Consider the following 16,719-nt stretch of genomic DNA (forward strand, 5'->3'; position numbering starts at 1 on the left):
GTCGTTTCATTTTATTCCGTGTACACTTTGGTCGTCATAAATTTCGTTGCTCTTGGAAATTTATCAGTCACGGTGAATGATCGGCGAAAAAATTCTAGCCATCGAAAGACCCAGATTTGATTCTGTTTCGGTTTTCCTTCCTACGGCGAACCTGTCCGAAAAGAAATTTTCATCAACTTTCTTCCGTAAAAGTCCCTCTTGAACGTTGAAACTTTTCCAAGTCCAAACTTTTGACTAGTGAAATTTTCTCTCCTGAAGTTTACAGTCAAGTCCGAAAAGTCGCGGATCTGGGTGCTACATGTATAAACTAGACGAATTGGGACGAAATCGAGGCGACGAAGAACCCTGGAATAAGAATTCGAATAATCACGAGAGAGAAAAAAATAGTAAAAATTTATCCCTGTAAATTAAACACCGATAAAGAGAAGATTCCGGTTAGATGACGGGGTTCGTTCAGCCAATTGCGAGTGCTTGAATGGGCTGCTCGGAATTTTGTAGACGTCGTTAAACACTTGATTACGCTAATTATAAATTTGAGGATGAGGGGGTGCGAGTATCGCGGAAAACACTGCCTTGTTCGCGATTTCAGATCCTCTCTTTATGCACAAACCGCGCGATACTTCCACGCTCGTAAACCTGCCAACTTTTCAAGGGGTGAAGAGAAGTTTAGCAACAGGTAAAACAGCGGGACGGCCAAGGATTTACTTTGCCCTCAAGGTTACACCCACTTGATACATATCTTGGACAACAAATGTCTTCTACTTTCTTTCACTTCTCCCAAGAAGATTCTCTAACCGCATCTCTCACCGACTGCCGGATCCTCATTCGTGAGAGGTTCGCAAAATGTTCCTGTATTAGATATGAGAAGAAGAATAAAGTAAACAGGATTAAACAAAGAAGGAATTGACGACTTTTGAGAAGAATCGCGGTAGCGGGTAAATGACTCAGGCGTAAAAACCGTCGTAACTTTTTCGTCAGCGTCAATTTAAGCCATGCTGCTCGTCTTGCTTTCCACCTTCACATAGTAAAACCAACCCTTTCAAGTCCGTGGTGGCTTTAGCTGGCGTGATGCGAAACGGAAGGGATGATCGTATAAGGAGGAAAGAAATGGGGGAGAGTGTTTTATTTAAGATAATTTTTAGACCGTTGAAAATTCAGATTTCTTTACTGCTATTGTATCCCCCGCAGCTTATACATATTTAGTAATTTTATACGCGTCCATACGATGCATTATTGCATATCTACACGCGATTTATTCGTCCTATTGATCGTTCCACGATCACTCTCCCTCTCTCTCACCCTTTTTCTCTTTTTTTATATTCATAACCGAGAGTCAACAAAACGGGAAACGTTTTTAATCCAGGCAAAAACTTTACCATTTCCAATTTCACATCCCACCCTGGAGGTTATCATTGGTTCGAATGACGAGGGTCGCGTCACGTGTCGGCGCAGCTCAGCCGATTTCTATCTCTCGTCCCTCGACACGTTGAGTGCAATATCTGGTTTTGATTTCAACTATTTAAAAATTAAACCGTTACCTGCAGTCACTTTTACTGTATATAGCGGCGCACGCAGAGTAATAGGAATCGAACCTTGTTACCATTCTTGAATAGCCCGTTTATTTTCGTAACCGAGAAATACGGCTCCTGTATGTTGGTTACTTTTACGCGAATTGGGTACGCGAGGAATGAAATTGAGCGAATGACTCGACCCTGTGAAATCAGTATAATTATAGATCGATCTCTCTTAAAGGGTAGTTAGAACCCGATAGAAAAATAGTTTGATCAAATTGTAGAAAAGCTAGGCAAGTACTATTTCGAAGAACTTTTCGCTAGTTATAACAGTCATAAAATATGCTGCGCGAATTAATTCCGTAAGTAAAAAGTAAGCCGATTCTTTTTCCAGTTTCGTAAGATTTTTAATTTTATGAAAAGTTTGGAGCACGGCTTGAAATTTTTCATAACGATATATTTATTGCGAATATGAAAATGAGAAGAAGAATAAACAGAATTGAAAATTTCACCAAAGTTTTCACTCAAATCGAAGTATAATTCAAAAGCATAGTATATAGAAATTATTAACAATTGAGCTAATTCCCAATATTTTGACCCGTCATTTTGTTGCCGTTAACTCGCATGGTTATGATATAATAATCACAGAGCTGACGTGATACAGCTAAATCCAATCATACACGGTGTTACGTCACATCTCGCAAAGCCTAACTCCCGGAAACTTTGAAATTATGCGGCGTTTATGCGCTCATTAACGTGAGTTACGGCTAACGGAGAGGGCCGGGGGTGAAAGGGGGAGGGCAGCAGCTTACGCTCACCCCCTCCTATGTATCCCCTTTGAGCCGGCGTCTCTGCAATGCCTCGTGATTAATCCCCGGGGTGGAAATGGGAGCATCCCTGCGCTATAACCGGCGATGAGCGGTGCATCTTAGCGTCGAGACGCGTCGACGGGTTTCTCACGTGGTTTGGCCGGATCCGTCGCTCGGCGCTTCGTATCCCCGAGAAAGAATCGTTATTCGGAAAGGCGTCTGGAATTTTAATAACACGGTCTTCCCGGCACGGCGATCGCTCCCGTTTTCTTCGGCTCCTTTTTCTGCTCGTTCTCTTTATCCCGAGCTTCGTTGCGGGGGGGAGGAAAAATTTGAAACAAGATTCTCGCCTGTTATACGTGCGTTAAATACACACTGTACCAAAGTCGAGGACAATGGCAGCTGAAGCTTTGGTTTAGAGATCAGTTTGGCAGCCGCCAGCCTCGTGAAAGATCGACTGACACCGAGGGATTCGGAATTAAGAGATACACGCGATTTGGGCACGGATCTCCGTGCCGAAAGACGAAGGACAGAGGATTTTGAATTCGGCATTATGGGTACACTGCACCTGCGGCCCTCTTAGATATACGGGGTATTTATACGCCAAGATTAATTTCGCTTTAGGGTGAATTTACTTTCTATGGCCGTCTGCCAGATCACCGGACAGCATCTTCCGATGCCTCATGGAATTCAACCTGATGCTGCGCTACCTAACGTTTGGATTAATAGAGATTAAGCGATATTGCGCTTTGTACTTCTATCGGGGTTTAAAAGCCACGTTTTATCAGGCCGTCGCAATTTATTCGCAAAGACAGATATTCGTCATGATTCAAAGAAAATCTTCCTACATACAATCACTTGTCGCTTCTAATTATAAGACCACATCTTTTTGCATGGGTATTGTGATTAATAATAGCCGTGATCGATATACTTGAAAATCATTTACTAGTCACGTATTACATAATATTCGTATCCAGCACGCGAAGTGATCCAGTGCAGTTGTCCATATGGTTCAATTATTGAATTATCACGTGAATATCATAAGATGGAAAGCAGGCTGAATCATATGAATGATTATGGTAAGCCTGTGGTGGCGATCGTAATTTTCAGAGATAATCGCGTCTGGCAAGTAGGATTTGCCATTCACCGATCCCTACACACAGAAACATAACGGTTGTAGACCAGTTATCTCACTTGTGGCGGGATCTTGATCGATTTTACACTTGTTACCAGATGTTCGGCGCCGTATAACAGAGTATATTATAAAGACCAGGCGATGAAAACGAAGTAATAATAAAAACTCACTCCCAGCGGCACGCGGCTGCACAGCCATCCGATCAGCAGCGAGAATTGAGAGTAGATATTCAAACTAGATACTTAAAGTCCTCAGGTTACGGTACGAAAAATGGCTCGGAAGCTTTTATTTCCGTAAGTAGGGAATCAATTTTTTTACTCAAAAAAGTATTGTCGAAACATCAGTTTTGTACTTTCGAGAAAAACCACATTTGTTTGTATTGAAAAAAACACTATTACTTTCTCCCACCACATTCGACCGTACCAACAAACTTTGTATTCTGTGTATAGATTGACCTGCAAACATATTATAACCATACACGGAGCGAAACACGCGAATATCGCATCAAGGATGAACTTCTTCAATTTTTAACCGTTAGGTATAGATCGTTACGAAATTCAGCAAGCAGTGGGTAAAATCTGTGCAGTTTTTTATTTTTTTTTAAATAATTTTATAAAATTTCATTTTGCACCTTCATCAATCAATTCATCTTCATATTACTCTCGTAAATTTAATGCTGGGCTTTTCGTTGTGTGCAAAAATCGTCGTCTTTGGCATTCGGAAGACAAAAAAATCTGTTTCTTCTTGGTAACCCTGAAATATCGGAGGAACGTTAAACAATTGTTGAACAATCGAACACGCTAGAATCTGATCAACACTGCACGCATGCAAGCTGCTACACAACTAGGAGAATCAGGTGGATTTCGAGTGTATATTACAAGGTACAGTAGCATACGTAGGTTGACCTGGTCGTTTCCGGAGTCTATATATTACGGACGCACTTAACTATTTAACGTCCCGTCCGCAGCCCGAGTTGGAAACGCTTTTCTCTGGGAAACCATAAGCACGAATCGGTATTTCCAGGGAGTTAAAAACTTTCGTTATACATTACAATGCGAAAGGGTTATGAAATCCCTCTGTACTTGATTCGCGAAGAGATCGAAGCGCGCGATTTCACCTTCGAATGGTCCTTACATAAATTTCAAAATCAACACGCAGATCTTTCATTTCCGTACATCGTTAATAGTTTCTTTTTCCCACGCCGCTGCATGTTTTCCAGTTTTCGCGATTTTCTTCGAATACGCGCTCGGCCGTTAAATTCTTGACATTCACTCGTGCCACTCGTCCCTTGAGTAAAGAAAAATCTTATACCTCGCAGTATCTCAAGGGTCAGATCGATTCCAAGCAGCCACAGAATGTCACATGGCTTTGGAGCCCCTGTTTTCAGCAGTAGGTACACAAAAATTGTGTCTCGTCATCTTTACAAGAATCACTAACAAAAATAGAATTTTTTTACGAACAATGACGGAAATCGTTAATGAATTTGCAAGTAACCATTGATATTTACAGTTACATGGATAGTTATTATTATTATATAGTTATTATAGTTACATGGATGACTTGAGGTCAGAAGCTGTTAGACGGTTGTCAAGACTTTAACACAACCAATTCCAATTTCTGACAAATTTTTCGAGTGCAACTGGTCCACTGATTGTGAATAACTTTTACTCCTCTGTTCTTCGTACACCGTTTTGCGCCCAAATAGGCAATTATTGATAGACAGCAGGTACAGACCAATAAAAAAAAGTTAAAAAACAACACGTCGAAACAAAACGTTTCGCTCGTAGTTCAAAGGATGAGTTTCTGGTGAATTTTGATTTGTTCTGACGAGGGAAGTTTACAGTCAATAAAATAATGAACAAGGGTATTCGGTTCGGAGAATTGGCTAGATTCACAAGGACGCCGAAGGCGTATCGTGGAACGTTTGGCTGTGTAATGAGCGTAAACCTACCGCCCGACGCCTGAAGTCAACCAAACGATGTTAACAACGAATCTATGTTCTGTTTCAGATATCGGTGAGTGAAGCTGGGTTTCGAGTCACGAATTGAGTGAGGCGAGGCGTCGTCATTCGCCCGAATCGCGAGTGGAACGAGGACCAGCGAATATCCGACCCTCCGCAGTTCGGTTCGATCAATTCAGTTTCCCCAGCCTTAACAGTTCGTAACAAAGTAAGACTCATCGTGAATTGCAAATGCGAGATATAACTCGTAGGGCGAGACGCAATGGACCGGAATATGATAATTCGAACGCGCATACCTGCCTCCGACTCTTCAGGAACAAGAGAAATCTCGCTTAAAGAGATTTCCGGCTGTGCCGTTCCTGCTCGCTTTCCAAGGGAAGAAAAGTCTTTTTCTCCGATCCGCTGCAAGCTCACGCACTTGAGCTTCGCGAAAAAAAGAGATAGAGATAGAGAGCGATTGATGGATTAATTTTATTACGCCGTAGCAAGCCTTTGACATAATGAGAAAAAGTACGGGACAAATAATACAAAAAACAACAAGTTAACAAAACGGTGCTGTAGAGTAGAAAATTATACAGATATAAGTAACAAAATTTAGTTGAACTAGAATCGCATGCGTCGTATATCCAAATAGAATCTAAAAAACATTACCGTGGCGAACATAATTAACATTGCATAATTATCAACATTATTTCATATGAAAACGTACGTAATGCAAATTATCAAGTATATATCGGAGATTAACCGGATTACAGCTCGATCGCATATACATGATTAAACAAATGAGATAGATTTGCGGTGCCGGCGGCAAATGTCATATGTCGCGAGTGTTGAAGATCTAACCCGATATGATTAATATATAGCGAAAATACGAGAGATACTTGGGGTAAACACGATTTTCGACAACTGCCTACAATCTGCCAGTTAGATATATACAAATCCAAGCAAGTACTTGGTTTGAAAATCCGATGTTTTTTCGTTTTAATAGCAGCACTGAGCGAGGAACGGTATCGAATGCTTTGCTATTAAAATTAAACAAAATCAAAGTTGTAATGCGCCGATCGTCAATATTACGCCTGACGTCATCACACATGCGTAAAAGCTCTGATTGATCACCGTGACGTCTTCGATACCCTGATAAGCGCCAGTCGAAAATATTATTATTATCGATCCAGTTCACGATATGTTTATGCACTAGCAACTCGAATACTTTTGACAGTTCACTTACCTTAAAAAGACATTCACTTGGTGTGAAAGAGGTGTTTCAACTTTGGATAGTAGACGGAGATCCTTTTTCCAACTTTGCGAAAACGATGATGATTGTACAGCAATGTTGAAAATGTTTTTCCAATACTAGGCAAGAAGCTTGGAACCATTTGCTCGCCGAAAAAAAGTCAGATGCCATCACGTCCAGCTGTAAAAGAAGCAGAGCCGGGGTTAGAAAAGTAACGCATGTAGGTACCTTGAGTAACCGTGATTTCAGCAAAATGAAACGTAGAGAGTGAGAGAGAGAAAGAGAGAGAAAAAGAGAGCGTGGAGTGGCACTTAGTGGAAATCAAATGACCGCGGATGGGAATTGAGCCGGGGAATCGTAAGGTTCGTTATCAAAATGACCGGGGCAAAGTACCTCGGAGGCTGCGGCAGGGCGCCGGGCGTCCCGGCGCTGCGGATTCGATTTATGCCTCCTATTTACGCCAGGCGTCTACAATGGTACGCGCGAATGTTCGATATTAATCCTTGCCTTTTTCCCCGCAAAATCCTTGCCGAAGTTATTGCCGACGTCGGGTTGAGTTACGGGTAACTCGGTGTATTTGCAAAAACTAATATATGCGGAAAGGATTACCTCGTACCCGCGCGGATATCATATTCCGGGAGGGAACTCATTCCGCGTACCTTCGGAAATTTGAAGGAGAAACGGGATCAAACGATCGCCGCCGATTCGTTCACACTGAAATATGCACGTATGTTCGGTGACAATCGCTTTAGGCATATGTGAATTTGCATTTAATGCGTTTGTTATGGGCTGGGTTGGTTGATGACCAAACCACTCCCAAAAATATAACGCTTGGCTCGGACTAGTTCTCCCGGATGGTGAATTATTTGAATTTGATGTCGTTTTCCCTCTTGGTTGAACCGACTTTGATAATAAAATGGTCACTTACCTTTTGCTGGTGACCGTTGATTCGGGCTATGTGGGCGGCTCTGCGTGTTCGGCCGGTGGTGAAATTGGTTAAAGTTACTGATCGCTTAATTTATATTAGGCGTTAAAGGTAATTAATTGTTCAACTCGCGATGTAAGTTTAACACACGATATTTGTTTATTCAATTAAGGTTTAAAGAAAATTCTTATAATGATTTTAATTATAAAAGATGAAAGGTTTTAAATATAAAGTCACGGAATTCCCTTTTAGCGCTTTAGTTTGTTAAGTTAAATATAATAAAAGACCTTTTGAATTTCTAACAGATTCTCTGGTCTGATTGATCTGCCTAAAACTGAGAGAACAAATTCTGTTAAAGACTGTCTGACAATTATGTAATGACTGCTTGACGAAACGGTAAGAACTGCTGAACTATGTCACGACTGACTGACGACTATGTCACAACTATCTGATGACTATCCCACAACTGACTGACGACTATCCCACAACTGGCTGTTCAGAAAAACTGAGAGTTGAGAATTGAGAAAAACTACTTCCTGATTGGTTCCCAGCATCTTTGAGAGAGCTGTCCAATAAGGAAGTATTGATAAGATTTTGAATTTCCCATTCGCTATTAACTACCCCCGCCCTTTGGGTACGGTGTAGCATGCAAAACCATCTTAACTAATCCCGCCTCTTCCATGAGTGCGGGTGGGAATTGCCGTGCTTGTTTTGGTACATGATAAAAAATATTCTACTGTATGTTCGGGATGACCCTGTCCAAACAGACACTTCAAAGATGGATATATGGATTTTAATCCGTTGCACGTGCGTGCCAGATTCTGCATACCTGGAAATATCGAGAAGCGATTTCCGGTCATCTGGTTACTCTTAGAGAGTTTGTATATTCTAGTCTGTTTAGATAAGGATTATCCCGTAACATTATTTAATGAGTAAGATTATTATAAGCTGGGGGTGGTTATTTCCCAGAGCCGTAAAAAAGTGATAAAGAAAGCCGTATGCATACAATGCATACGGAGACTCAAAAACATGAGATATAAATGAATTTAATCGAAACTGAAATAAAACTAATGAGTAGGGGCAGAGGGCATCGAGGATGTGACACCTCCCCCCTCCGTTTCAAATGTTAAACGTGTGTTTAACATTTGACGCTCGCGTAAATGGTCTTCTAGCACTCTGGTGGGTATGAGTTTTATTGCCTGTGATTGAGGTACGACCGGTGGGTTTTCCATGTTTTGTTCTTCTGTAAAAGCTTCTCCATTGTTTCCATTGTCCGATTTGGGTTTTCCCAAATGCGTCAGCAGAGTTGTCAATGAGCTGAGTAGTGCCCCCAGCAGATGTATACTCCAGCCATAAATTGTGTGTAAAGTATACCCATGGATTCCAACATTGATCACCGTTTTAATTAACTGAATAGTGAAGTAGACACCCAGGACTCCAGAACTAGCAGTTCCAAACAACATGAATCCATTCCAGAGTTTCCGTGATGTAGATTCGACGATTTTATTTAAAGAGTTCTCATCCAACAAGCCTGATAAAGATATTTTAGACTCGGAAATAGAATGTCCGGTTGCCCCCCTTGCAACTGCGTTCAAGACAGCTGGTTTTTCGATCGGGAACATTACTCGATCGCGGTAACTTTCCAAATCTTCTTCGGTATAGATACCACTGACAGAAAGAGGTGGCGGTTTGGTATATTTCCAAGATAACTGGGTGATTGGTGTAAGCTTCTCCGGTGCGTCGACGATAACCTTCGGTAGAGGTGAGAATTTGATTGCTACTCCTCGAGCAATTACATCTTCCCATTGTCCGTATCCATCGTCGTAACTGGCACCAACACAAATTCCGGTGTCGGTTATTTTCCCGGCAAAAATCGCATCTCTGATGTTGGTTCTGTTCTGAACGAGTCCTGATACAATCACATTATTTCCCAATCTGACTATTCCAAAGTTATAAAGCCCCATACAGGCTTCTCTGCTAACTTCGTGTATATAAACTCATCGTCCTTTCCTGACCGCAAAATTGTGTGAGTGCATAACACAGTGATAGACTATTCCATCAATCTCAATTTTGCACTGAACGACATCTACATGATGAAATTCAGCTAGTTGCAGCGATTGAACATGGATTTCATCGAAAATAGGTTCCCTTTCTGGTATGTTGCATTTTCCGATGCTGGCAGTGTCGATAATTGATGTGTTCCTCGAAGTTCCTCCACAGTCATATCCCACCAGTGCCCAAGTTACGATGGGCATCAATAAAGCGATCGTAAGAATGACTTTACTCATTGTCCCTTTTCTTTAACAGAGTGTTCTACTCATTCAATAATAAAGAAAATATTTGCATAATTTAATATTCTTAAACTATTAAATACAATTGCATTATATCTTTCTGTTCATTCATTCTAAAAGCAATATACTTATATTCAAATGACTGAAACTATTGATTATTATTTCTATGAATTTATCCAAGACTGGAAATATTGTATTATAAAAGATTATTTTCCTAATTTTAAAGTATTCTATTAGATTCAACTAACATTATTTTGTTTATACTTATATTTTATACATCAGTCAATCATTATTCCTAAATGAAGCTTATTTAACGTAATTATACAGAATGATTTGCCTATTACTGAAAATCTACAATAATACTTTCCTTATTCTAGTTAACTATGATGATTAGTTATCCTTTTAAAATTTTTAATTTGTTCATATGAACTGTCTTGATTTTATTTCCAACTTGAATTTTGACATTCTGATTTTCTAATAACTCTCGAATTTCATACGGTCCTGAATATTGATCGCCAAATTTCCCTTTTTTGGGTTCCTTTAGAAGAAAAACTAGATCTCCTTTCACCAAGTTTAACGAATTTAATTTTTTATCATAATAATATTTAGATTTTTCTTTAGAGTGTATCAGGTTTTCTTTAGCCAGATTTTGGATATTTCTAATTTTGGTGAAAAGTTCAACTAAGTATTCTTCGTAAGTTCGATCATTTAATTCCTCAATTATTTCATGTTCAGAAGGTAGTCTCGCTAGTTTTCCAAAAACTAATTCGTAGGGTGTATATTTTGTTCCCTCATGAACACTTGTGTTGTAAGAAAACATTGCAAAGTCTAGCCATTTATCCCAATTATTATTTTTCGTAACATATTGCTTTAGATATTCAGCTAGAACATGATGTGATCTTTCTATAGATCCATTTGATTGGGGATGGAAAGCTGTTGTTTTGCATTGTTTGATTTTAAATTTCTTTGCTACTATTTTCATTAATGAACTTGTGAGATTAGCACCTTGATCAGTAAGAATATGCTTAGGAGCTCCAAATTTACAAATAAAATTATTGATCAGGGCTTCTGCCACATCAATTGAGGTTGTTGAATTTAATGGTACTGCTACGGAATATTTTGTTAATTGATCTTGAATTGTTAAAATATATTCATTGTTTGAAGGAGTGATAGGTAAAGGACCTACAATGTCCATAGATATTTTCTCAAAGCTTGAACCTGGCGTGTCAGTTAACACCATAGGTTGCTTAGTTTTAACTCTTGTTAATTTTTTAAGTTGACATTCCATACATTCTGTAACGTACTGCTGGACTTGCAGTTTCATATTTGGCCAAAAATAGTTTTGTCTGATTCTATTGTACGTCTTTGTAACTCCCTTGTGTCCTCCTATTGGTAATGCATGATATTCTCGAATTATCTCAGTACGTTCTTTGAGTGATGGGACTCTAATTAAATTTTTGCAAATTGTTATTCTACATTCATTATCATTAAAAATGGATTCCAACAAAATTCTAATTTCTTTCCAATTTATTTCATCTATTTTTCCAGATTTTGATATTGATAAAGTATTCAAATTTAATTCTCGAACAACATCTAAAAGAGATTTTAACGATTCTATTAAAATATCACGATCCAAGGGTGTATTTACTGATTCCTTGATTGGTAGGACAATACATTTCTTGCTTCCCATTGGAGTTACTCGTGCTTTTCCTAACATAGCTTCTGTGATTTTTGGTAATTTATTTACATTTTGCAAATCTTTAGATCCCTCATCTAACGGAATTCCTCGAATAGTTGTAAAAATGACACAATTATCACTTCGCATGGAAAGTCTATCCCTAGTCTCAATAAATTTTAGATTATTCTGTGATTCTTCCTCATCTGATTCAAGATTTACCATTTCTATTTCATTATCTGCGGATAATTCTGTATCCTTATCAGATTCATCATCAGAATATTCAACAGGGCTGTTCATGATTTCCTTCTTTTCATTTTCAATGGATCTGTGAACTTCTGTGTTTTGTATGTTATTATTTGTGTTAATAGTTTCTAGAATTTCGTCATTCATTGTATTATTAGATTGTTCTTGGTTTTCATTGTAAAAAAGATCAGAATCATTTAAAATATCTTCTGCATTGATATGTGTTTTAAATTTTGATTTACGCATTTTAAAATTGTCTGTGTATCTGTCTGGTACTTTTATGGTTTGTCTGTCTCGAAGTTTACGACCCATATTTCCTGTATTCTGAACGTTTGGGTTTTCCGAATTTCTATCCTTTTCTACACTTGGGCCAGCTATTACACTACCTTCTCGCGATGGACTACCCTCGTGGTATGGTTTACTACCTGAAGGTCCTTGACCTTGTGGCCTATATATTTTGGGTGTTTCAGTTTTCTTGTTGACATATATAAGTACTTGAAATGGTTCTGTAAAAAGGATATCGATCTTTTCTTTTACTTTTTCCCATGGCAATTTATCTAAACCACATCCTATCTTAGGCATAGCGATTTTATAACAATTCAAATTTTCACATAAACTTCTTAGTGATATCAAACTTCGTTCTAATGATTTTAATGTTGGTTTTTCGTTACTTCTTTTTTTCGTTATTAAATAGAATATGTGTCTATTAACATCTTTTAGAAAAGCTACTTCACCAACAGACTTCCTTTGAGATTTCAAGCAACTGACATTTCCGAAACGTTTTTTAAATTCAAGAGCTATACCTGCGCTCATACTGAAATCTTCTGCTACGCAATGAACTAATGAATAGTTTTGGTCTACTGTGAATAAGTCACCTGAAATAATTTTAATATTTCCTGTTGGCTTTCCTTTCACATCCTGGATTTGTTGTTCAATTGCCAATATTTGTGTTTCATTCAACACTGGGTTTCTTGACAATGCGTCAGCATTGGCGTTTATCCTTCCAGGTTTGTATTCCCAGCTATATTCATATTCTGCAAGTTTTAATCTCCATCGTACGAGTCTTGACATTGGATCTTTGACTGAGTGCAACCAAATTAAAGGTCTATGATCTGTGACCAATTTAAATTTCTTTCCATATAAATATGGTCTAAAATAATTAACTGCATAAACTATAGCCAATAGTTCTTTCTCAATTGTTGAATAATTTCTCTCTGCCTGGTTTAACAATCTAGATGTATACGCTATTGGTAAGTCTTTTCCTACTGTACCTTGACTTAATACTCCTCCTATCGCGAAACCTGATGCATCTGTTGTTACGATAAATGGTTTGGTAAAATCCGGATATTGAAGTATTGGATTTTCACACAATTTATCTCGTAATTGATTGAAGGCTTTTTCTTGTGCATCTTTCCAGAGAAATTTAACATCTTTTTTCAAAAGTTCCGTCAAAGGTTTTGCTATCTTGGAGAAATTTGGTACAAAGCGTCGATAGTAACCGATTAGACCTAAAAATTGTTTTATATTTTTCGCATTCTTGGGTTTCGGGAATTCTTTAACTGCTACGATTTTCTTTGGATCGGGTTTTACACCATCCTCACTAATTATGTGGCCTAAATAGACTACTTCTTTCTTTAAAAATTCGCATTTGTCTGGTTGAAGTTTTAAATTTGCATTTCTTAGTTTTGTCATTAATAAATTGAATTTATCTTCGTGTTCTTTGAGTGAACTTGAGTATATTACTATATCATCGAGGTAAACAAATAGTTCTATACCCTGTAAACCCCGTAAAACGTGATCCATCAACCTTTGAAACGTTGCTGGTGCGTTCTTTAAACCAAATGGCATTCTTTGAAACTGATAATGGCCATATGGTGTTGAAAATGCTGTTTTAGCTGCATCCTTGTCTCTCATTTTAATTTGATGAAAACCTGAGGCTAAATCGAATATTGAAAAGTATTTTGCACTACCTAATTGATCTAAAATTTCCGTTATATTCGGTAACGGGTAGGCGTCTCCTACTGTCTTTTCATTTAAATTTCGATAATCTATCACCATTCTCCAGCGTTTATTACCCTTGGAATCGTCCTTTTTTGGTACGATCCATAGTGGAGAATTATATGGAGATAATGACGGTTTAATAATGTCATTATTTAATAAATCCTTTACCTGCCTATTTATTTCTTCTTTATGAACTGGCGGGAATCTATATTGTTTAATATTTATTGGTTGTTCGTCGATTGTATTAATTTCATGTTCTATAACATTTGTGGCTCCTAATAGCTCACCGGGAATATGAAACCTGTCTTGGTTTTCATATATTAGACGACGTATACTTTCTTCTTCTTCGTCATTTAAATGTTCGAGTCTTAACAGCTCTAAGATTTCGTTATAACGTGTTTTTGCGTCAATTTTATAAATCTTTCGAATTTTTTGAAAGCTTTGTATGCAATGATCATTTTGGATGCTCTGATTATTTTGATTGCAATGATCATTTTGGATGCTCTTATTATTTTGAATGCGATGATCATTTTGGATGCTCTGATTATTTTGATTGCAATGATCATTTTGGATGCTCTTATTATTTTGAATGCGATGATCATTTTGGATGCTCTGATTATTTTGATTGCAATGATCATTTTGGATGCTCTTATTATTTTGAATGCGATGATCATTTTGGATGCTCTGATTATTTTGATTGCAATGATCATTTTGGATGCTCTTATTATTTTGATTTTTTTGATTATTTCTTTTTGAAATTAATTCTGGATTTGAAAACAAACTTTGTTGACCTATTCTATCGTCATTTCCCTGCCCTAAGGAAAGGTTTGGTTCAGAAATTCCATTTCTCACTAGAGGATTTGCTAAGTCACTCACGCAATTTTCCTGCAAGTCAAGCCCTAAGGTTGAATCATGCAGCGGTATCGCGCCCTCGCTAGGTAGCAAACTTATGGTCGGTACAAGCAACTCTATCTCCTCGTCCGTAGAATTAATTATTCGAATATGCGCTTTTCCGTTATCATTTTTAACTAACGCTTCTCCTAAGAATACTCCTTCTTTTACGGTAAATCTTGGTACGTAACCTTCGTTTACGTCTTTATTTTTTATTTTGATATAAAATGGAGCATTTGAACGTGCGGGAATTGTAACTACCTCACGCGTATTGAAATAAAATACCAAGTCGTTTATTTCGACTAATTCTTGAGCATAATTAATTGTTGCTTTTTGAGATTGGAAAAAGTTCGTTCCCAGAATGCCGGTTTGAGGAATTGGAAAATTGTCACTGACGACATGAAAGTAAACGGGCATTCCAGATATTTCAATTTTTACACATCCTAAGGTGTGAACGTAACTATCTGTTATTCCTCTCAGTTGCAACACATTATTCATATCAATATTATTTAATGATGAAAGACTTCCTATTTTTAAAAGATTCGGCTCCGATCCCGTATCTATCATTACGTCTATTTCATCTATCAAGTCCCTGGATTTTATTTTTATTGTAGGTACTTGATCATTGATTTTTAATTTTATTGTTGCGACGCGGACTCTTGTACCTCCTGAGCAATCATGGCTGTTTGGGTTTGGTTGACCACCCGGGGTCCGCTTTGTGTTACCGAGGGTCCCTGGCCGTTTCCCGAATTCTGATTACTCGAATTTTCTTGAATATTTCTACGATATTGCAATTTACGACACACATCTATTGTGTGGCCTGTCTTTTTACAATATCTACAAGATGCTAGATTTTCATTTGTGGAATTACCTACTTGCTCGTTGCTTCGACCACTTTGAGGTTGATTTTGCGTAAAATTTCCACGTCTACTGTTATTTCCGTTATTGCTATTGCTTCTATTACTTCCGTTATCACTTCGCGGTTGGTTTTCTCGTCTGAAGCGACAGTTTTCCGTTGTATGATTGGTTCGCTGACATATTCGGCATTTTATAATTGATTGCGGATTAGCCTGTTGCGATTGCTGTTTGAAATTTTGAGCTACTTTTCCCCTTGCTTTCTCCATCTCAAGGCGTCCACCTAACTCTATGGCTGTGTCAAATGCTTCGGTAAGGGAGGTATATCCTTTTAAATGTAAGCCTATGCTGAATTCTGATGGCAGTCCTTCCATAAAGCCCTTCAGTGTTTCTGACTCTATGGCTTTTTCCGTTTCCTCATTCACGTAACCGTTTGTGCGTCGTTCACATTCTAAAATTGCGGTCTTAATGTCTTTGATTCGACCGATGTATTCTATAATGTGCTCATCAGATCTTTTGAATGCTCTAGCTAATTCTCCGCGGTAAAAATTCACTGATCGAGAAGGTGCGAAAACTGTCGATAATTTATCTAAGAACAATTCGAGGGTGTCGAAAGTTTGTTCTTCTACCACGATATACGCTTTATCTTTTAGCTTTGCCTTGATATTCCTAACTAGCTGTTTTTCTAATCTAGGTGCAATCACAGCTTTTGCTCGCTTGCAAGCTCGGACAAATTGAGAAAACGGTAAATTATCCCCGTCGTAATATGGTATTCCTGCTACAATTGAACCCATCGGAATTGACTGTTCTGCCGTAACGATTTCTACTTCATTTTGCGGACGTTCAGTTCTACCTACATTAATTGATTTTAATATTTCTTTCAAGTCTGCTAATTCATCTTTTATACCTGCTTCAGAATTTGGGATGCTTTCCTCGGGTTTTATTGATTTTACTTCTAATTTCGCAATTTCGCACTCTTCTTCTTTTTGCAAATCTTCGAGTAATTTTTTCATTTCCTCTTTTTTCCTTTGGTATTCCTTCTTACGTTCAGCTAGTAATAACATACGCGGGTCTAATGATTTTCTCTTAAGTTTCCTATTTTTAAGCTCTTCAATTTGTTTTTGCATTTCAGCTTGTTCTTTTAAAAATTCTTTCTCGCATTCTTCTAACAATACCTGAGGATCTT

At 38.1% G+C, this 16,719-nt stretch overlaps 1 protein-coding gene across 3 annotated transcripts in view; it reads left to right on the plus strand.

The window, feature by feature from the left end:
- LOC124405468 overlaps positions 1–16,719 on the plus strand; it is a 167,474-nt gene that overhangs the window by 27,483 nt on the left and 123,272 nt on the right. For 2 of the 3 annotated variants that reach the window (XM_046880372.1, XM_046880375.1), the window contains exon 2: positions 5,465–5,470. The exons of the other annotated variant lie outside the window; for it this stretch is intronic. The gene's annotated coding sequence lies outside the window, so the exon portion shown is untranslated. The remainder of the gene's footprint in view (positions 1–5,464; positions 5,471–16,719) is intronic. 3 annotated transcript variants of the gene reach the window in all.

This window comes from Diprion similis, chromosome 4 (genome assembly GCF_021155765.1).
Source record: "Diprion similis isolate iyDipSimi1 chromosome 4, iyDipSimi1.1, whole genome shotgun sequence".
Classification (NCBI taxonomy): domain Eukaryota; kingdom Metazoa; phylum Arthropoda; class Insecta; order Hymenoptera; family Diprionidae; genus Diprion; species Diprion similis.